The sequence below is a fragment of the Emys orbicularis genome, chromosome 15, assembly GCF_028017835.1.
Source record: "Emys orbicularis isolate rEmyOrb1 chromosome 15, rEmyOrb1.hap1, whole genome shotgun sequence".
NCBI lineage: Eukaryota > Metazoa > Chordata > Testudines > Emydidae > Emys > Emys orbicularis.
In genome coordinates this window covers 34,660,073-34,682,685 of record NC_088697.1, presented here as the reverse complement: position 1 = coordinate 34,682,685, position 22,613 = coordinate 34,660,073, and positions in this window count along the sequence as shown.

Below are 22,613 nucleotides of genomic sequence, written 5' to 3'. Positions count from 1 at the left end.
GCAGAAATAAAATGGGTTTTTCCCATTGTGGCTTTAGGCCTCAATATTAATCAGACCGTAATGGAACCTATCGACCACAGAGTGTGGGTGGTGAAAGATGATCAAAAATAGAAAACAGTAGAATTGGGAGCCTGTTTAGAGGAATCTGGAATTGTATATGAATGTAACAAAAATGCCCTCCAACCTCAGGATGTATGCTTGGAAGTAACTGAAGGAAAATGCCATTATGCTATTAACCCATTTGTAAGTAACAGTTCTGTGTTTGTGTATCTAGGAAATCATTGCGTATGTCTTAGAAGTTGGTGTCCTTCATTTCTTGTTAATTTTGTGCATAAAGTAAATCATAATCCTTATGAGAATAAACGTTTGTCATATTGTAGCAATTAGGGGATGTGATTTTGAATTTCATGTACCCGAATTTAAATATAGTCAGTTAAAAGTGTCTTATACTTTGTATTCTATTGTAAAACGTGTGCCCCTTGGAATGGATCTAACTGCTTTACAAACGTTGCTTGTACACCCTGATTTACAGAACCAGTTACATACTGCAAAACAGAAAGGGCGCAGAGTCATGGTTACCATGCATCATAATGCCAATGAAATTAAACGGGTATTTGCCAGAATTGGCCAGGACCTGTTGCACCACTGGTGGGAAGTGTTATCTGGATGGTCCCCCACTGGCACAGGCATCCTGAATTTGGCATTACACCCCATCATAGTAATCTTGGGGTGCCAAATAGTAATGGTTTTTGTTACCAGCCTGATGACATGCTGGACCTGGCACAAAATCTGGCAATTGCAGGTCCCCCGACAGATGAGTCAGTGGTTACTGCCACCGGCACTCATACCCCCGGGTAAGGAACATATCGAACTTATCGCCCCTTCCTCAACTGGGAAAGGAGGCTAAGGCGATCGCTTGTCAATTGCTGTGCTGGTGTGCTCAGTATGGGATGCCAACAAGATGATCATTTGCTCGGTTTTAGCTGAGAGCCTTGAGCTTTCGTTGGATCTCAACTCAGGTGCATCCAAAAAAGGTGTGACAGCGATCGTGTAAAGGCCCCCTTGTGTGAAAGGTGACCTTTAAGGAGGGGAAACTGTACGGGGAGATTTTGGCAAACCAGTAAAGTTCCTGAAACCACTATAACTTATTGCTAAAGGCAACCTAGTCAGCAGGCTGTAAAGTGGCCATGCAGCTTGACCAAGGCAGGAGGGGGGGGGGTTGGGTGCCACAGAAAGGGCAGCTTGACCCCGCGTCCTTCCTGATAAGAATTGTGTTGAAGTTGCTGATACATGCATTTTAAAAGAGCTGGATGTGCCCCAGGAATGTCTATTGGGGTCTCAAGGCTGCAAACTCTGGAAAAACCCACACCTGGTTAATCAATAATCAGAAGGAACCTCTTGCTTGACCATTGAAACTGCTTACTTAACAAGTTTTCTTTAAGGGACATGTCATTCTATTACTAATGTATAAATAAGGGGGGAAAGTTTGAGATAGCTGGACTCTTTTTGGACTCTCCCTCTGGATACATCTTGCGGTCCCCACCCGCAGACGGAAGATTTGGCCATCAGAAGCCTGCCGCTGTATCACTCGAGAGCCACACTCAGCTTTGGTAATTATCAAGGGTTGGGGGTGTTTTATGAACCTGTTGCGGACATGTGTAAATGCTTGAGATTAAGTAAAGTTTAGCTTTAAGTGAAAGCACTCTTGTGTTGTCCTGTTTGTACCAGCCATCTATCGGTCGGTCGGCCGTGTCTCCCCTGATTTATTTCCTGACACCACCTTGCACAGAGTAAAAGTTACCAAGAGCTTTGGGTTGAAAGAACCCCGGGTAACAGGTGCAGGTCGCCCCTTTCTAGCTCGTCTTGGGCCGTTAGCACTTGGTGGGCAATGAGACCACCCACTTCTGAGGGAACGGAGGTCTCTCCTTTACAGCGCTTTTCGCTCTGGCCCATTGGAACGCCCCTGGCTTAAGGACCACCCTGTAAGAAGGGTTTGGGTCTCCTTTGCCATGCAAATTAAGCCACAGGTCACTTTGACACGCCCGGCAAAATGACTGCCCTGTAACCAGGGTGTAAGGTCTTATCCCTCGCACGCTTAAACCAGGGGAGCCTTTTCATGCCTCTGGCTGAGCGACTCTCCCCCGACCCCCCACCCCTTGAGAAAGGTTGAGCTTCTGTTTCTCTTAGTCACAGTAAATTCCCACAGAATGATTTCTACTTGGCTTTTTTGAGATTTGAAGTGAAATCTTACTTGTGACCTATCCCGGTCAGATGGCACATGGTGTGGCGAAGGGGCGGCTGTAAGGGGATGGTGGAGGCCGTGGAAAATTTGCCCCTGTCCTCAAAAAAGCTAAGAAATGGCCCAACCATGCAAATGTCACAAAGTCTGGAAATGAACAGGTGAGGTGGGGGGCTCCTTTCAGACTCTCACTTCCACAGAATCCTTCCTCAAGTCCTTTTGCCCTGCCCTATTTACACCGCTCAACCAACCACAACTTTCACCCTTTGTTTTCTTGTACACAAGAAAGAACACTGTCGGACTGATGAGTGTCAGCTGTAGAGATTCGGACAGCTCCGTAAGTTGTGTCTGAATTCCAGGCCTTGTGTCTCTTTGGTGATAGACAGAGGAGATTCCTAGGGCTATATTTGAAGGGATTGACGTGGCGGTCCTTTCTGAAATGTGTTGATGCTCATATGTTGCAGGTAGATGCAGTAGTATTCAGAGCTGGCACGTGGGTGCATCTAACCCTACTAACAGGACCGCATCACAAGTAAGAGGTGTCTTTTCTGGTAAAGGTAGGGGGCACAAAGTTGTCATTTTCTTGGTGGGGTAGGAAGGTAAGTCGGGAAGAGTGTTGCTGAGGGATGGAGGATTGATTGGAAAGGGGACACTCAGCAGGATCCCTCCCTTACCTGTTCATTTCCAGATCTTTTCACATTGGGGACTTTTCCCCCCTTGTGTAAAGGAGGAGTATTTTACTAATGAAAGGGTGACCGCCCTGTAATCAGGGTTCAGGTCTCTTTCCCTTTTCTTCTCTCTGCATTGGCCCTCTTCACGCCAAGGTCGAAAGTGAACTCTCTCTAATTAGGGTGTGGGTCTTTCCCTGCCTTTCACAAGATAACACTGCCATTTGGAAGGTAGTTCTAGAAACCAGCCTCTTGAGAGGGTTCAGGGTTTGTCCTACTAGCTGTCCCGTGTCCTCCTCACTCATGCCTTCAGCCAAGTCAAAGCCAGCGTCCTCTGCATCCACCTGGACCCGCGTTCTGCCGCAAGCTCTCCTGCGCTCTGCCAGAGATCGGTGCCGAAAAGTAGGAATTAGGGTAATTTCCAGCAGGGCCGAGTACGTTGTCTATTTAATCTGAATGTACCTTGTACTCGTGCTCTCTACTGAGCCACACCTAACCCGCTTCACCTCTCTCTTTCTAGCAACTCAAAGGACAAAATGGACAAGACGACACAAGCACCAAAGAAACTGCAGGAAAAGGGAAGAAAAAGCCACGGCCAAAGGCTGCACACACCGCACCCCTGTACCGAGGGCTCGGGTTCAACACTTCTCCGCACAGGCTTAATCCTCCTCTCTGCATTGGCCCTCTTCACACCAGAGTCGAAGGTGAGCTCCCTCTAACTAGGGTGTGGGTCTTTCCCTGCCTTTCACAAGATAGCACTGCCATTTGGAAGGTAGTTCTAGAAACCAGCTTCTTGAGAGGGTCCCCCCCAGGAAAAGGGGGAAAAACAAATCCGTTACCATTTCAGTCGGCAACGTCTCGTAGGCTCTTCTTTTCACCTCTCTTGCACAGAGTGGCTCTGCCCTCCACCCTCTTCCCATTACACCTTTAGCATTTCACCCAGAAAGCACCCTTTGTAACGGCACCCGACATAGTCACTCTGTACAGCAGACTCTGGCCCCGCCCCAGCCTTAATACCTCACAGCCCCGTACCCAACGAGGAAGCACACAGCCCTGTGAAGAATACTACAGTGAGTACAGATGAGGAATTGAAAGCACTGACCTCTTTCTCACAGCCTTTTAAGCGGGAGGCAGAAAGCTGAGGACTGTTCATTTCTGCTTAGGAGAATGTCCAAGCTGATCAGGTCTACATCTGCCAGTTTCTCCTCCAGCTGGGGCTCCTGGACAATTCCTCTGCAAGAGCAGCTGCAAAAGCCAAGCATGAGCCATCACTACACAAAGCTCTGTTGGTGCTTGAAATCTTGGTCTCATCCCTGCCTCCCTCTCCCATCCCATCTACATTGGCCCCACTTGATGAACAGAGACCGAGTTAACACGGACAGTCATCGCTCCACTTTAGAGCCAACTGCCACACATGATTTTCATCTGCTCCTACTTCTCCATGGCTTCCAAGACCTAACCTGTAGGGATGCACACCTAGCACCCCTGCCCGTGTCCAACGAAGGGAGACAGCACAAGGAAAGGCAAGGACAGACACAGAGAGATAGAGTGTGTGTGTTGGCCAACGTACTAGAGAGAGAGAAAAAGGTGGGAGGAAGGCAAGCAACTCACCACCTGGAGTCATCCTCCTGGATCTAACCTGCTGCAGAGGACACACCGGTCCTGGCCAGAGAAATGAGCAGCCCCTGGAAATCGGGACCTTGTCTCCCTCAAAACCACAACTAGTCAGGAACCTTTTCTTCCAACCTAGCCCTAGCTAACGGGGTGTCCCCACCAAGAGCAAGATGGGCCATGAGCAGAGCCCTCACCAAACCAAACCCTTATCTCACTGAGAGTGGCGGCGCTTCCGCTCTCAGATGGATGGCTTTTGCGTCGCATCAACAACGCTCACAGTCTCGTCGCTCTCGCTTCCTTTCCATCGCATGAGGGCAGTAGACTCTGACACGTGACTTCTTTTCCCTTGCTACTAAACCCAGCACAAGGAGGAAAAACACATAAGTTACCTTCTCAGTCAGCAATGTCGGGTAGGCTCTTCTTTTCGCCTCCCCCACACAGTGGGGCTGCGCCCTCAACCCTCTTCCCATTACACTACTAAAAGTAGAAAGTACCCCTTGCAATTACACCCGAAATAGTCAATCTGCACAGCAGACTCTGGTCAGAAATGCAAGGCTTTGGAGCTGTGCTCTGGCTCCGCTCCAGGCAAAAACCTGCAGCTCCACTGCTCGAGTTGCTCCGCGCTCCAGCTCCGCTCCAAAGCCCTGCAGAAATGTCAAACCCGCACAAAAATATGCAGAAAGTGGTCATGTTTTTGGCCTAATTGGCTTGTGAGTTGCTTGTTGGCTAATTTTTGACTTGTAGGTTGTTGCTTCTTGTAGCTTCTTGCGTCTTTTTTTTTTTATCTGCTCCCAGTAAAGACGGGAGAGAAACAGGGGTGCACAGTGGGCCCACCACAGTCCCAGACGACATGCCAGGGGAGATTTAGTCACATAGAGTGTTGGGGTTCTTAGAATTGGCTTGTTTTGAAATGGGATTGGCTTGATTTTTGGTTTCTTATGAAAGTCGGGGTGCTTATATACCCAGTTAAAGTTGGCAACTGTGACTCTGGTCCCTTCCCCAGCCTTAATCCCACAGAGCACTATATTCAACGAGGAGGCACACGGCCTCTGAACAAAACTGGAGTGAGTACAGATGAGGAATTCCAAGCACTGACTGCTTACTCACAGCCAGTAATGTGGAATGCAGAAACATGAGGACTATTCATGTCTCCTTAGAAGGATATCCAGGCTGCTCAGGTCCACTTGTGCCATATTCTTGTCCGGCTAGGGCTCCTGGACGATTCCTCTGCAAACTAATAAAGCCAAGCAAGAACTATCACTACACAGAGCTCTATTGGTGTGTTGAATCTTGCCCTCATCCCTGCCTCTGTCTCCCATTCCATCTACATCAGCCCCAGTCGAGGAACAGAGACTGAGCCCACACTATCAGTCACCGCTCTACTCTACTATCCACTGCCCTGCATGGTTTTCGTACACTCCTACTTCTCCATGGCTCCCAAGACCTGGCCTGTGGGGATGCACACCTAGCACCCCTGACCGTGTCCTACGAAGGGTGCATGTTGGGGAGCAAGGAGAGAGAAGGGCTGAGGGGCCCCATGGGTGGAGGGAGGGACTGGGGGGAAGGGTAGGGATAGGGGTGCAGGTTGGGGAATGTTGGAGAAAGGAGAAAAGGGCACTGGGCGGCCCACAGATCTAGACAGAGTGGGGTGCAGGTTGCGTTGAGCTGGGGGTGTTGGGAGGGAGGAAAAAAGGGGGCTGAGGGGCCAAACGGATGGGGGGATGAACTGGGGGGGCTGTTGGGGAGGAAGGGGGGCTGAGCAGTCCATACGGGTGGAGGCATGGATGGAGGCGCAGGTTGTGGTGAGCTGGGAGAATGTTGGAGAGAGATGGGGGCTGAGGAGTCCCATGAGTGGAGGAATGAACTGAGGGATACAGGCATGTGGGTTGGGGAAAGTTGTTGCAGGCTGGGGGGGGTTGGGGAGGGAGGGGGGCTGAGGGGCGCTATGGGAGGAGGTATGGATGGGGGAAAGGTAGGGATGGGGGAAAGGTAGGGATGGGGTGCAGTTTGGGGTGGCCTAGGAGGTGTTGGAGGGAGAAGAAAGGAGGACTGAGGAGCCCAACGGATGGGGGGATAGACGGGAGTGGGTTGGTTTGGGCTAGAGAAACAGGGGTGCAGATTGGAGAAGGCTGCAGGCATGGGGGGCAGGGCAGGTGGGTTGGGGAAGGTTGGGGCGGGCTGGGGGTGGATGGGGTGCAGGTTGAGGAAGGTCGTGGCGGGCTGGGGGGTGTGGGGGAGACGAGGAAAGTCGCAGCGGGCGGGTTGGGGAAGGTTACGGTGGGTTGGGGACCGGGGAAGTGGGTTGGGGCAGACTGGGGGTGCGGGTTAGAGAAGGTTGCGGGGGGCTGGGAGTGCAGGGGGGGGCGAGGAAGGTTGCAGCAGCCTGGGGGTGCGGATTAGAGAAGGTTGCAGAGGACTGGGGGTACGGGGGGGAGCTTGCGGCAGGCTGGGGGTGCTCATTAGAGAAGGTTGCGGTGAGCTAGGGGTGCGGAGGGACGGGGGTGGGCTCGGGGTGCGGGGGGGAGGTTGCGGAGGGCTGGGGTGAGGGGGGATGGGGGCGGACTGGGGTTGCGGGGGGGGGCGAGTGAGGTTGCAGCAGGCTGGGGGTGTGGGGGGACGGGGCGGACTGAGGGTGCGGGGGGACAAGGGGACGAGGAAGGTTGCGGCGGGCTGGGGGGGCGGGGAAGGTCGTGGCGGGCTGGAGGCACAGGGGAGACGGTCGTGGCAGGCTGGGGGCGCGGGGGGGGGTGGGGGGGGAGGTTGCGGCGGGCTGGGGGCGCGGGGGTACAGGGGGCGCGCTGGGAGTGCGCATTAGAGAACTTTGCAGTGGGCTGGGAGTGCGGGGGCGGGCTGGAGGTACGGGTTAGAGAAGGTTGCAGCGGGCTGGGGGTGCGGGGGGACGGGGGGCGCCCTGGGGGGGCGCGTTAGCATAGGCGGCAGGTTTGTATAATTTTTGGTGGTGCCCAAAATGGTGGTGCCCCCACCCCCGCTCCCGCCTGTGAGCCGATATATATATTTTATTAAATAGTGTAAACATGGACTGGAAGCCGTAAGCATTTAAGTGCAATGTTTCTCTTTATTGCACAATATCACTATCAGAAAAATCCATTGTTGATTATTAGCGGTCCTACAAATCAAGAATTTGTTGCTGGGATAAAATGAAGCTACAACGCATCGGCGCCACAAGATTACAAGGGTCAATTAAAAGTGGAAAGTCAGCTTGTTGCCTGCTTCAACATACAGTATTATATTTTGTTGCACCTGTTGTGACGAAGTAGGAATGTTCTTAATGTTTTCTCTGAATACTGTGTGGGTGCCTCAGTTTTGGGGACAAAGAGATCAGGTGGCCTCCTTGTCCTGAAGAGACACAAAGGCCAGAGGAGGGAGTGTCAGTTTGGAGCTGGCTCGGGAAATGGGGAGAGGCCCAGAACTTGGGTCTGGCTCCCCACCCCCAAGATGGACCTGACTGAGGGGTCCTGTTTTCTGTACCTACAAGCTCTGTTTTAGACTGTGTTCCTGTCGTCTAATAAACCTTCTGTTTTCCCGGCTGGCTGAGAGTCATGTCTGACTGCAGAGTTGGGGTGCAGGGACCTCTGGCTGCCCCAGGACTCCGCCTGGGCGGACTCGCTGCGGGAAGCGCACGGTGTGGAAGGGCATGCTGAATGCTCCGAGGTCAGAGCCAGGAAGGTGTAAGCTTCTTGCCCTGGAGACAGTCTGCTCAGAGAGAGGAGGCTCCCCCAGAGTCCTGACTGGCTTTGTATGGAGTAGTTCCAGAGCATCCCAGCATCCCCTTCCACACCATGCGCTTCCCGGAAGACCGCACAGGCACTAACACTCCCTCCTCTGGCCTTTGTCTCTTTTCCAGGCATTAGGAGGCCACCTGATCTCTTTGTTCTCCAACACCTTCAGTTGGCACCTTGCAGTAGAGCGGCCCAGGCCATTAGTTGTCCGGAGACAGGGTTTCGGCCATTCTCTGTGCAGACACCATCACACTGGCCCTCTAGGGCTCTACAACAATCACACAACCTCTTATCCCACCATCTAGATCCTTAAGAAATACATAGGGGAAACTGAGGCACCCACACAGTATTCAGAGAAAACATTAAGAACATTCCCACTTTGTAACACCTGTATATGACCAGTTATATACTTTAAAGGGTGTAAAATAATCAAGTATTGTGCTAAACACAATGATACTCCAAACTGACCACCAACTTAAAGTTGTGTTTTTCCCCTCAGGTGAGGGCTCTGGGGTGGGGCTGGGGATGAGGGGTTCACAGTGCAGGAGGGTGCTCAGGGCTGGGGCTCAGGGTTGGGATGCTGGGGGCGCAGGCTCTGGGGTGGGGCAGGGCTGGGGATGAGGAACTTGGGGTGAAGACAGGCTGCCCCAGGGCTAGGGCCAGAGAGGACCTCACACACACACACTGGCAGCAGCAAACTCCAGGGGAGGGACCCCTCCTCTTCCCCCACAGTACACTCACTCTGCACCACGGTCACTGCACAGGCTCCTAGGGCCTCTCTCAGGTCCAGAAAGCCCACTCGCCTCCCCTATGGTGGGTACCGGGGGGTGGGGTTTGCCATCACGTGTGGCCTCCCCTGCTGCTGCCCCTCACCATAGCCTCACTGAGGATGGGGCTGCCCCTTGCCCAGCGTGGAGCAGGAGTGGGGACTGCAGGGTGATGGCGGGGGGGGGGGCAGGGTGTCACAAAATTCACCCAAGCCCCAGCTGCTCAGGTCTAGGAAGCCCCCCTCCCCAGTGGCGTAGCCAGGTTCTAACATCAGGGGGAGTGAACACATAAAAAAAGCAACAGAGGGTCCTGTGGCACCTTTAAGAGTAACAGAAGTATTGGGAGCATAAGCATAAGCTTTCATGGGTAAGAACCTCACTTCTTCAGATACATAAAAAAAGGTGCCACCCGACATATCAAATTACTAATCAGGTAGTAGGGTTACAATGTTATAACAAGAGATTATGCTATTACCATTATCCAGTCAACTTGCTGCCACAGAGTGTGGGGGGACACAAGGCCCTGCACCCCCGGCTTCCTGCGATTCACCATGACTCTCAGCCAGCCAGTAAAGCAGAAGACGACAGGAATACAGTCCAAGACAGGTCTTGCAGGCACAGACAACAGGACCACCCCGCCCCCCCCCCATTAGGTGCATCTTGGGCTCCCAGGGCATCACAGCCCCCTTGGGGGGGTCAGAGCCCCGTCTGCCTCTCAGCCATTCCACCAGCCAGCTCCTGAAACTCTCCCTCCCCCCAGGGTCTCCTCCCCCAGCCTTTGTTCAGTTTCCCAGGCAAAGGTGTCACCTGGCCTCTAACCCCTTCCTGGGTTCTCACCTTACATGCTCAGGTATTCTCCCTCACGGCCAGTCTCCCATCCCCCAATGCAGACCGTCCCAGCCAAACCCCTCTGCAACGTTCCCAGGCCAACACTTCCCACCCAGCATTCAAAGACCACATTAAGAACAGTCCCAGTTCGTCACACTTGCACACTACTATTTTGAATTAGTGATAATTCACAGAGAGAGAAAGAAGAAAGCTGAATTTAGAGAACAATTATTAACCAGATTCCTGGTTATTCACCAGCCACTTTGCTCCAGTCCACAGCACAAAGCACCATAAACCCAGTAGAATCTGGCCAAGAGACTATTCACCTCAAATTGGCATCTGCTACAGCCCCCCCCCCCCCTTCCCAGTCACCACTATTCAGGAGATAGCTAAGTGAAAAGGTGGCATGGCTGAAACATTTAGCAGGCAATTGAAAACTAGTATAGAGTCTGTACAGTCCCTGAGAACACTGCTTAATTCTGAGCACTGGGTCTGCAGCTAGTCAGCAGTGAGACTGAGGAGACAGAACTGGCACCTTAAAGCACATTTGCCCCTCCTTCCTTCACAAGCTGCACTAAGCAGTTTCACATCCCCGGGCACAGCACTGGGGGGGGGTAAGTTCGGGAGGGGGGGCAACAACCCAAAGTCGCTCCTTTGCCTCCTGATCCTGCCGCTCCCTCAGCCCCCAGCCTCCGCTGAAGAGAGACCACGAGGAAAAAACATCCCCCTCCTTTTCCTTCCTTCTCCACCGGCACCAGCTGGGCTTCAGAGCCCCCTTCCCTGCCGCGCGGCTGCCTCGCTCTGCATGGAGCTGCCAGGGACCAACAGAGCTGCTGCTCGTCAGCCCCTCCGCCGCGCTGCCACCCCTTCCCCTCCCGGAAGAGCCCACCCCGGCTTAGGGAGCCGGGCAGCTGCGGGCGGGCCGGAGCATCGTCCTCCTCATCCCCAGGGAGCCTGGCAACCAGCCGACGCTAGCAAGCAGGGCTGGGGATGGGCGCGGAACCCAGAGCCAGCCGGCGGCCACACGCAAAACCCGGCTCCAGACTCCGAGTCCGGAGCCCAGTGCTGGCTGCCTGGAAACTGGAAAGGCGCCGCTTTTGGAAAATGTGCACAGAGGGGAGCGGCCGCTCCCCCCCAGCTACGCTACTGGGCGGGGAGGGACGCTCCGGGGTGGGGGGGAGGTGGCGGCAGGGGCTGGTGCCCGCTCCAGGCAGGGCCAGGGGAGAAACCCAGCTCCAGATATTGGTGGAGCACAGCCCCCAGCCTTGAATATTCCTGGTGCTCGGGCACCACGAGCCCATATAACCTGCCGCCCCTGCGCGTTAGAGAAGGTCGCGGCGGGCTGGGGGTGCGGGGGGGGGGGGGGAGCGGAAGGTTTCGGCGCCCGGGTGGTGCGGATTAGAGAAGGTTGCGATGCGCTGGGGTCACTGGCTGAGACACAAACGGCTCTCGCTCCCAATTCCCTACTTTGGGCGTACTGAGCATGCTCACCCGAACTGAGCATGCCCAGTAACCTTCGCTGTCGCCACTGCCCTCTCTCTGCCCTTACTTCTATTTACGATTTGTGCCTCCTCTTTGGAGGGGTTTCAAAGGATTAAGGGGGCAAATCGCAGCGGGGGGCTGTAGGGGTCTGAGCAGGGGGCAGAAATTTACTGGCCAGGGGGGATCAAGTTACTGTAGGTAGCAGCAGAAGAGGGACTGGAGGGGAAAAATCGGGGGTGGTAGCCAGGGTTAAGCCCACGGGGGGGGGGGGGGGGGGGGGAGATGCTGCCAGACCCTGTGTGGGGACAAAACCCCCGTTTAGGGAGGGGGAGAGGGGGGGGGAACAGTGACCCCATGGGATGAGTCACCTGCTGTGCTCGCAATGGCGGCAGGGGCCCCCTTCAGCTCTCAGCAGCCATGGGTGGTGGGGGAACTCCCACAGGCCCATGCCACAACAGATGGACCCCAGAGCTCCCAGCCACCGCAGGCAGACTCGAGTTCTGCAGCCCCATGCCATTGCAGATGGACCCCATAGCTCCCAGCCATCACAGGCGAACCCCAGAGCTCCCATTTGCCACCACAGGCGAACCCCAGAGCTCCCATTTGCCACATGTGGCAGCGGGATCCAGGAGTGCCCAGCCACTGTGGGCAGGGGCAGGGCCCCACAGCTTCAGCTGCTGCAGGCAGTGGGGGAACCCCACAGGCCTACACCACTGCGTATGGAACCCAGAGCTCCCAGCCGCTGCGGGTGGACCCAGGAGTTCCAAACAGCCATTGATGGCTTGGGCACCCTGCAGCCCCGCGTCATTACAAATAGACCCCTGTAGCAAACATGATCCTACCCCCTCTCTAGGGTGCCACTGACACAAAAACGATTTAAAAAAACCTACTTATAAACTGGCACGCCGCCAGCTTTTCTGCCGCCCTAGGCGGCGGAAGGTCCCGCCCCGAAATGCCGCCCCCCACAGAGGCGGCAGAAGGTCCCGCCGCGGAAATACCGCTGCGGTCGCCGCCCCCCAAATTGCAGTGCCCATGGCGACTGCCTAGGTCACCTAATGAGTTGTGCCGGCCCTGCTTATCAATCACTATTGGTTGGCACCCCATTGCCACCCGTACTTCTATGCTGCTGCTGGCCAAACCCTCCCACCAAAATCTAACCCCCAACCCAAAGTTTTAACACCCCCCAACCCGGAACCCAAATTGAACCAAAAATTGCTCACCCTTATCCTATAACCTGGTCCCCAACCCTTAAGCCAAACCGTAGCCCAATCCTCCCCACAACCCTAACTGCGAGCTCTGAGCCCAACCCTGCTAAGCCTGACACCGCTCCAACCTGCAGCCCAGCTCTCCACTCCCACACTGTGCAAACCCCCAGGAATCCTGCTTCGTACAGGCCGCCCGGCTACAGGGACTTCACTCACATGCACAGAAACGGATTCTGCAGCTACAAACATCGTGCGCATTCGCTGTGAACCTGTGAACACCCCCCTGCGGCTTTTCGCCAGGCAGGACGGCAGCGCCTGCTACTGGGGGTCTCCGTTCCTCTGCCCGGGCAGCCGGAATCGGCGCCACTCGGCCTCGACCTGTTTCTCGCAGGCGTTCGCTGAGCTCTGACTGCACAAGGTCCTGACAGCTCCGCAGGGCCGCCCGGGAGGGGGGGGGGGCAAGTGGGGCAATTTGCCCCAGGCCCCACGAGAATATAGTATTCTATAGTATTGCAACTTTTTTTTATAGAAGGGGCCCCCAAAATTGCTTTGACCCAGGCCCCCTGAATCCTCTGGGCGGCCCTGCGGCTCCGCCCAGCATTGCTTTCAGAAAGCGTCACCTAGGCACAGCCCAATGGGAAATTAGCTATCAGAAAACGTCAGTGAGGGCCCAATGGGAGATCAGCTTTCAGAAAACGCCGGGCAGGCCAGCACCACAGCTCTTCTCAAGTCACCAGGCAGCGAGCGCCCCGCCCCACCCCACCCCCCTGTAACGTAGCAGCTCTTCCCACACTCACCAGCGGGCACTAACCGGCCCCACGCTGCCTTCCAATCCAGGCACTGCCGCTTGCCTCAACTGCTCCCCCACGCTCTTCCGTTCCGCGGTCAGTCACCCAGAGCTGCCGTCACGATAGCGCGCCTAAGACGTGGGCAATAACACAACAAAGCCAGGCAACAGCTTAGTTAAGAGAGAGAAAAAACTCAGCGGTTTAGTCTCAAAACCACCAGGAAACATAATTTTGGCACAACACCAAATTTGTGTAATCTTGTGTAATCTCTCTTCTTTTCTCTAGTTTATTCAAAGCGCCCGGCACTCCTTCACCACGTCGAGCAACAGGCTTCCAGCTCAGGGTGACCACACCCCCAGTCAGTGGCAGGCTCCCAATAAGCTACACTAAAAATATGGGTCCCAACCCCAAAACTTACTCAAATTTGACACCAGTGTCCCCAAACTGCCAGCTTTTAATATTCAAATAAGATATGCCACCCTCAGTCAACTCCTCTTGCTCTCCAGTGGAAGCCTGCCACCAGAGAACAACGTTGATATTTAAATTAGCTAGTACGTTGCTCAGTCAAGTCTCTCTGCTCTCCAGCAGGTGACATCTGAGAGCTCTGAGCTTGCTCACTTACCTTTCTCCCATCAGCTTCAGGCCCCAGGTTTCACAAATGCATAAACCATGTGGGATTCTAGCAGAATATCACTTACTCACTTGGGTTAGCAGTTGAGGAATGTGGTGCTGCTCTGAGGGGACGTACTTGCATACTTGGGATATTATTGCAAAGATACAATTAGAATTTCTGTTAGAAAATTTGAAGGGCAATTTATATTTGGTAAAAACCTTACTTAGTGAAAGAAATGCTGTAGTGACAGTATAGTTACTGGGGCTACAAAACACTTTCCCTCCTGGGTGAAACAAGAAGTTAGAATTAGAAAATTACATAGTTTGTTCCAATGTTGGTACAGGTTTAATTTTGCTTATGTAACCCTTCTTCCCATCTGAGTTAGAATCATAGAATATCAGGGTTGGAAGGGATCTCTGGTTCAGTATCTAGGGGTTCCGTTTCAATAACGCAATGCAAAACCAGCTTGAGCCCCCACCCAGTGACCTGGGACAATTACATACCACCCCCTGGGTGCCTCTAAGAGGCAATACTTCCCCTCTCGCAAGCACGGAATCTGAGTGTAGCAGAAAATGTTTAATAACACGAGGTAAACGACATCAGCATTAAATTGGGAAAACACCACAAACAGGATTCATAACACAAACCATGAGCAAAAGACCCACCCCCAAAGTCTCAAAAGTCCAACACCCCAAAAGTCTCTTGAGTCCAGCAACCCAAGAATCACCCAAAAGTCTCTGTCCCTGGTCAGTGCAGCCCCAGAGTTCAAAAGTTTATCTGCAGAGTCTTACCCCCACCCCCTAGCCTGGGTGGAAATGGGGGGGGGGAGAAAGGGGCACGCGGGGTATCAAGGGGCACTTTATGCGGTCCGAGGCCGACTGCCCTGCCTGTCCATGGGGTTCTGCTGCAGCCTTCACCATGAGCCACTCCACTCCACCAGCCGTGCTGCTCCACCAGCTGTCCTGTGAGCCACACAAGCCATCCCACAAACTGCTCCAGTCCACTCCACATCTCTTGGGCCACACCAACCATCCCGCAAATTGCTCCACTCTGCCAGCCACTTAGCAATAAATGTTCAGGCTCCCCCACAATTAACACAGCACTCAGTAATTTCAGCTTGTAAGGGAGCCCCAGTGCTGGTACACCATTGGCCCAAACTGATTTCAGCATAGTAGCCTGTAACTAGACTCTTAATAAAATAAAAATTAGCTCTGCTATTCAACAGTAGAGAGAGAAAACGGTATAATTGGTATTTCAGACCCTTTTATAAAATAAAATGGGGGGAGGGGGGACGACAGGCAGGCCAACCCACTAACTCTCAATTAACTGGGTTTTGGAACCCATGTCCCTTGTCTAGCGAGTGCTACTTAGGTGATGGTGAGACCCTCTGTCATAAAACAGTTTCATTGTCCTTGATTCACACAATCAGGGTAACAACACTTTATTCCTCCTGCCCCAATAACAGATAAACTGGGGATCCCACAGCAGCCAAAGTGACCATTTTGGCCTGCCATGGTCTCATGCTAGGCGGGGTGGGTGTGCCTATGCAAACAAGATCAGCCCCTGAAGTTCTTTTCCACAACTCACCACAATTCGCCACCAGATGTCAGGGTAGAGCTCATCCTGACTCTGCTTACATTTCTTTTATGTTATTTTATCATTCTGCTGTAGCATTCTTTTTTGATACTTTATGGCATTTGTTATATTTTGTTTTTTAAAAAAAATCAGCTTTTCTTAATGTTTGGGTTTTAAATTAAGCATTGTTTGCCGTTTCAAATTTTGCTTTAGATTTTTGGTTTCTGATGGGATATTTAAGAGGATTTCAGATTTAATACTAAAATTTGGACAGATTTAGATTATTTAGATGGACTTGGAGTAAATCCTGTTTACTATTTTATTTTAATAAAGGTTATATTGCTGTAAACCCTGGCCGGGGGGAGAGGAGATGAGCTGGCCTTTAGCAAGGAGCAGAGGCATGGCCACCATGAGGGGTGAAGCCAGGTGATGAAGGGGACACAGCTGGCCACTCTGCATTACCCCGACTGGCCACTGAGTGCCACTGCTGCTGCTTCAAGGGAGACATACTCTCTGCATTACCCTGACTGGCCACCGGGTGTCATGGAATCATAGAATCATAGAATATCAGGGTTGGAAGGGACCTCAGGAGGTCATCTAGTCCAAACCCCTGCTCAAAGCAGGACCAATTCCCAACTAAATCATCCCAGCCAGGGCTTTGTCAAGCCAGGCCTTAAAAACCTCCAAGGAAGGAGACTCCACCACCTCCCTAGGTAAAGCATTCCAGTGCTTCACCACCCTCCTAGTGAAATAGTGTTTCCTAATATCCAACCTAGACCTCCCCCACTGCAACTTGAGACCATTGCTCCTTGTTCTGTCATCTGCCACCACTGAGAACAGCCGAGCTCCATCCTCTTTGGAACCCCCCCTCAGGTAGTTGAAAGCAGCTATCAAATCCCGCCTCATTCTTCTCTTCTGGAGACTAAACAATCCCAGTTCCCTCAGCCTCTCCTCATAAGTCATGTGCTCCAGACCCCTAATCATTTTTGTTGCCCTCCGCTGGACTCTTTCCAATATTTCCACATCCTTCTTGTAGTGTGGGGTCCAAAACTGGACACAGTACTCCAGATGAGGCCTCACCAATGTTGCATAAAGGGGAATGATCACGTCCCTCGATCTGCTGGCAATGCCCCTACTTATACAGCCCAAAATGCCATTAGCCTTCTTGGCAACAAGAGCACACTGTTGACTCATATCCAGCTTCTCGTCCACTGTGACCCCTAGGTCCTTTTCTGCAGAACTGCTCCCTAGCCATTCGGTCCCTAGTCTGTAGCAGTGCATAGGATTCTTCCATCCTAAGTGCAGGACTCTGCACTTGTCCTTGTTGAACCTCATCTGATTTCTTTTGGCCCAATCCTCTAATTTGTCTAGGTCCCTCTGTATCTGATCCCTACCCTCCAGCGTATCTACCACGCCTCCCAGTTTAGTGTCATCTGCAAACTTGCTGAGAGTGCAGTCCACACCATCCTCCAGATCATTAATAAAGATATTAAACAAAACTGGCCCCAGGACCGACCCTTGGGCACTCCGCTTGACACCGGCTGCCAACTAGACATGGAGCCATTGATCACTACCCGTTGAGCCCGATGATCTAGCCAGCTTTCTATCCACCTTACAGTCCATTCATCCAGCCCATACTTCTTTAACTTGGCGGCAAGAATACTGTGGGAGACCGTATCAAAAGCTTTGCTAAAGTCAAGGAATAACACATCCACTGCTTTCCCCTCATCCACAGAGCCAGTTATCTCATCATAGAAGGCAATTAGGTTAGTCAGGCATGACTTGCCCTTGGTGAATCCATGCTGACTGTTCCTGATCACTTTCCTCTCCTCTAAGTGTTTCATAATTGATTCCTTGAGGACCTGCTCCATGATTTTTCCAGGGACTGAGGTGAGGCTGACTGGCCTGTAGTTCCCCGGATCCTCCTTCTTCCCTTTTTTAAAGATGGGCACTACATTAGCCTTTTTCCAGTCATCCGGGACCTCCCCCGATCGCCATGAGTTTTCAAAGATGATGGCCAATGGCTCCGCAATCACATCCGCCAACTCCTTTAGCACCTTCGGATGCAGCGCATCCGGCCCCATGGATTTGTGCTCATCCAGTTTTTCTAAATAGTCCCGAACCACTTCTTTCTCCACGGAGGGCTGGTCACCTCCTCCCCATACTGTGCTGCCCAGTCCAGCAGTCTGGGAGCTGACCTTGTTTGTGAAGACAGAGGCAAAAAAATCATTGAGTACATTAGCTTTTTCCACATCCTCTGTCACTAGGTTGCCTCCCTCATTCAGTCACTGTTGCTTCATGGGCGATACACTGTGCATTACCCTGACTGGTTACCCGGTGCCACTGCTGCTCCAAAGCAGACACACACTCTCTGCATAACCCTGACTGGTCACTGGGTGTCACTGCTGCTCCAAGGAAAACACCTTCTGTGCATTACTCTGACTGGCCACCAGGTGTCACTGCTGCATCATGGGAAACATGCTCTGTGCATTACCCCAATTGGCCACTAGGTGTCACTGCTCCACCATGGGAGACACCCCTAGGGTGACCAGACATCACGATAAAATCGGGACTGTCCCGATTTTTAGGCGTTTGTCCTGCATCCCAACCGATGTTTGGTCGGGACGCAATTTGTCCCGATATTTCACACTCCTGTTTTTGTTTTGTTCCGCCGGCGGGACTCGGCTTTTTTTTTTTTTTCCCTCTGCCGGCAGGACTCTGGGACTCCGCTTTTTTTTTTTTTTGGCTCCACGGGCAGGACCCCTCCACCCCCCCCATGTGTCCCGATATTTTCTTCATCCCATCTGGTCACCCTAGACACTCCTCCCCGTCTACGCATTGCCCCAATTGGTCACTGGGTGCCACTGCTGCTCCAAGGGCGACACACTCTCTGCATTACCCTGACTGGACACCAGGTGTCACTGCTCCTCCATTGGAGACACACCCACCTCATGCATTACCCCGACTGGCCACTGTGTATCATTGCTGCTCCACGGGAAACACAATTTGTGCATTACCCTGACTGGCCACCAGGTGCCACTGCTCCTCCCTGGGAGACCCCCCCCCCGTGCATTACCCCAACTGGCCACTGGGTGTCACTGCTGCTCCAAGGGAGACACACTCTCTGCATTACCCTAACTGGCCACCGGGTGCCACTCCTGCTCCAAGGGCGACATACGCTCTGCATTAACCTGACTGGCCACCAGGTGTCACTGCTGCACCATGGGAAATACAATTTGTGCTTTACCCTGATTGGCCACTGGAGTCACTGCGCCTCCATGGGTGACACACAATTTGCATTACCCTGACTGGCCACTGGGTGTCACTGCTGCTCCCTGGGACACATCCTCTGTGCATTAGCCTGATTGGCCACTGGGTGCCACTGTTGCGCCATGAGAAACTCAATTTGTGCATTACCCTGACTGGCCATCAGTTGCCACTGCTGCGCCAAGGGAAACATGCTCTTTGCATTACTCCAATTGGCCACTAGGTGTCACTGCTCCTCCAGTGGAGACACACCCACCTCATGCATTACCCCGACTGGCCACTGGGTGTCACTGCTGCTCCAAGTGAGACATACTCTCTGCATTACCCTGACTGGCCACCAGATGGCACTGCTCCACCATGGGAAACCTCCTCTGTGCATCATCCCGACTGGCCACTGGGTGTCACTGCTGCGCCATGGGAAATACAGTTTGTGCATTACCCTGACTGGCCACCAGGTGCCACTGCTCCTCCCTGGGAGACCCCTCCCAGTCTATTACCCCAACAGGCCACTGGGTGTCACTGCTGGTCCAAGGGAGACATATGCTCTGCATTACCTTGACTGGCCACAGGTGTCACTGCTGCACCATGGGAAATACAATTTGTGCCTTACCCTGATTGGCCACTGGGTGTCACTGCGCCTCCATGGGTGACACACAATTTGCATTACCGGGACTGGCCACTGGGTGTCACTGCTGCTCCCTGGGACACACCCTCTGTGCATTACCCTGACTGGCCATCAGGTGCCACTGCTGCGCCAAGGGAAACATGCTCTGTGCATTACCCTGATTGGACACTGGGTGTCACTGCTGCTCCGCGGGAAACACACTCTGTGAAATACCCCGTCTGGCCACTGGGTGTCACTGCCGGTCCAAGGGAAACACCTTCTGTGCATTACCCCAAGTGACCACTGGATGTCACTGCTGCTCCAAATAAATGTACTCAGTGCATTACCCCAACTGGCCGCCGGGTGTCACTGCTGCTCATAAAAATAACAGGAGTACTTGTGGCACCTTAGAGACTAACAAATTTATTAGAGCATAAGTTAGTCTCTAAGGTGCCACAAGTACTCCTGTTATTTTTGCGGATACAGACTAACACGGCTGCTACTCTGAAACTGCTGCTCATGGAAAACACCACACTCTGTGCAGTACCTTGACCGGCCGCCGGGTGTCACTGCTCCTCCATGGGAGAAACACACTTTTCATTAGCCAACCTGGCTAGCTCTCTGGCCGCCCAGCTCTGATGACAGTGCCACCAGCAGCAGCAGCGCAGAAGTCCTTACTTAACTATGCGCTGTCCTGAGCAGGCAGAGGGTTCAGGGTGCCCCACAGCAACCCAAACAGACCCACTCTGCCCCAGGCTCCTGGGCCTGCTGCCCGTGGTTGATGCTCCCTGAGGGCTCTGAGAGAGACAGGTTCCCCTACCCAGGCCACTCTCGGGGGCCACAAGCAGTCGAAGGGCGGCAGGAAGCTGAGGGGCAGCCGCAGCCCCAGGGCCAAGAGCAGCAGCAGGAGGAGGAGACAGGGGAGCACCCCAGCTGCCCATACCACGGCACAGCCAGCGCATCAGTCACCCCCCACTGGCCGGCTCCAGCCGCCAACCTGGCCAGGAGGAGGGCAATGGGGGGACGGGCAGGAGGGCAATGCGGGGGATGGGGCAGGAGGCAGGGCTGGCACTTAAGAGGAGCAGGGAGCAGAGCCATAGAGATGGGTGGGGCCCTGTGGCAAGGGGGGGTGCAGCCCCCCCAATTTTCTGTCTACCCCACCTCAGCCCCCCCACTGGGAAGAAGATGGTGCCACCCATGCTCATCTATCCATCTCCAGACATCTCTGTTTCTCTCTGATTTTCCATGCAGCACCCAACACAATGAGGCCCGGACGTGAGTGAGGCTTTTGGGTGCTGCAGTAGTGGAGCTGTAGGGTGACAGTGCATCTCTGGGCATCTCTAGTCTCAGCCCCTTTTCTCTCGAGCCCGAAGCCATGACTCTGAGTTCACACCTCTCGGGCCCAGACCCCATAGCCCTGAAGATACTCAACCAGCCACTCGTGCTCTGTGATCCCGTTACAGCAACAAGAATCTCCCCCAAATCCCCATGAAGATGTGTGAGGAGTGACACCTTGAGCCTGTCAGGCAGCATGAACTCTCCTCAGCATGGCATGGACCATCCCTGGGGCAGACAGATCCTATATGACCCATACGAGACCACGGGGGGCAAGAGAGTGCATCCCACTGAGCCTGATAGGAGGTGTGGACCCTCCCTCTGGGTTGCATTGGGGCAGACAGACCCTCCCCCGAGATGGATCCTCCCCAGCCCATGGGAGACTACAAGGTGCCAGGGAATCATTACCCAGGGTGTTGCTCTGTTGCAGGCCCTCCATGTGCTACACCGTGATCTCCAGCACGTCAACTTTCTGCAGCTTGGATTGCTGTAAGGAGTGGAGGGAGGCACCGTTAATGAGTGATGGCAGGTACAAGGATTTGGGGACTCAAGGTGTTGGGGTGTCACAGGTGGGATAGTGCCATGTGTGTCCATCCATCCCCCTTCCCCCCCATTTGGGCAGTGACTCCTAGTTGCTATTTCACACTTTAAGAAAAGAGACAAATGTCACAGGGTAATTTTATTTAACAGCGCATACTTCTTCAGAAATTTACAACCCCCACTTTGCCAAGCACCTGCCCAAGCCAGCGCAGTCTCACTGATGACAGCAAACACCCCAGAACAGGGGTGGGCAAACTTTTTGGCCTGAGGGCCACATCTGGGTGGGGAAATTGAATGCAGGGCCATGAATGTAGGGCTGGGGCTCAGGGCAAGGAGTTGGGGTGGAGGAGGGGTGTGGGGTGTGCAAGGGGGCTCAAGGAAGGTGATTGAGGTGCAGGGGGGGTGCGGAGTGCATGAGGACGCTCAGGGCAGGGATGCAAGGAGTAGTGCGGGAGGGGAGTGGCAGGGGGGTGAGGTGCAGGAGGGGTGCAGCAGGGAGCTCAGGGCAGGGGTGCAGGAGGGGTGAGGCAGGCAGCAGGGGGCTCAGGGCAGGGGGTTGGGATGCAGGAGGGGTTCGGGGGGTGGTCTCCAGCCCAGCGCCACTTATCTGGAACAGCTCCAGGGTGGCAGCGGCGTGCACCGGGGCCAGGGCAAGTTCCCTGTCTGCCTGCCCTGGCCTCATGCCACTCCCGGAAGTGGCTGGCACCACGTCCCTGCGGCCCCTAGGGGAGGAGGTGGACAGAGGGCTTCATGTGCTGCCCTCGCCTGCAGGCACCGCCCCCGAAGCTCCCATTGGCCATGGTTCCCCATTCCTGGCCGCAGGGATGTGGTGCTGGCTGCTTCTGGGAGTGGCGCGGGGCCCGTTGCACCACAGGGGTGGCAATCCCATGGTCCGGATCCAGCCCGCAGTTTGCCCACCCCTGCTTTATAGAGCACTGAAGTTTCCCCCCTAGCCAGGGTATTATCAGTCCTCAAATAGGCCACCCCTAGTATGCCACTCCCACCGTGGCTTGTAAGGGAACCTGGGCCAGACTTCTACACTGGGCTCCAGACCAGGGACCCTCAATGTGGCATTTTTAATCTCCCAACACTTACTGCTCCTTCCCCAGACTGCTTCCTACACCGCCTATTACAGGTCCCGCCCCCGTGTGCTCCTCTCCAACCTTCTGCCGATGGGGGCACAGCCTAACCCCTTCCGGCCTCGCAAGGGCAATGCCCCGGAAAAGGGAAGTCCTGGCCCGCTGGGCTCTGCAATGACCAATAGGAGCTAGAGGACTGGGGACACTAGGTCTCCCATGGTAGCCTGGGGCCCACCGTGGCTGATGGGAGATAGAGGCCAACAGTCATT